General features: G+C 48.3%; 1 protein-coding gene across 1 annotated transcript in view; it reads right to left on the bottom strand.

Annotated features, from left to right (window-relative positions):
• Positions 1–259, bottom strand: part of LOC119592139 (U-scoloptoxin(01)-Cw1a-like) — a gene marked incomplete in the record, with an annotated part of 12,947 nt that overhangs the window by 7,322 nt on the left and 5,366 nt on the right.

Raw genomic sequence — 259 nt, 5'->3', positions numbered from 1 at the left:
CACTGCAGGAAAAGCAAGCCAAGAACCAAAATAAAGAATAGCTGGCAACTCACACCCCAAGTCCAAAGTTTTATTTGTTTGTTTGAAAGTCTCCCACGCTTTCTCATTTCGTCGCACGTAATGAATAAGTACTTCCCTCATCTCGCCGTGTATGAGTGGTGCCGTACCGTCACATCTGTACCGTCTGTGGTAGATTCTAACGCAGCACCGTCTGTTGGCTGTTGCCCTTTTTCAGTAGCACGCACCCCGTCTGTGGCTG

This window comes from Penaeus monodon, chromosome 29, assembly GCF_015228065.2.
Source record: "Penaeus monodon isolate SGIC_2016 chromosome 29, NSTDA_Pmon_1, whole genome shotgun sequence".
Lineage (NCBI taxonomy): Eukaryota > Metazoa > Arthropoda > Malacostraca > Decapoda > Penaeidae > Penaeus > Penaeus monodon.
The sequence above is the reverse complement of the archived record's forward strand: the minus strand, read 5'-3'. Positions and strand labels throughout refer to the sequence as shown.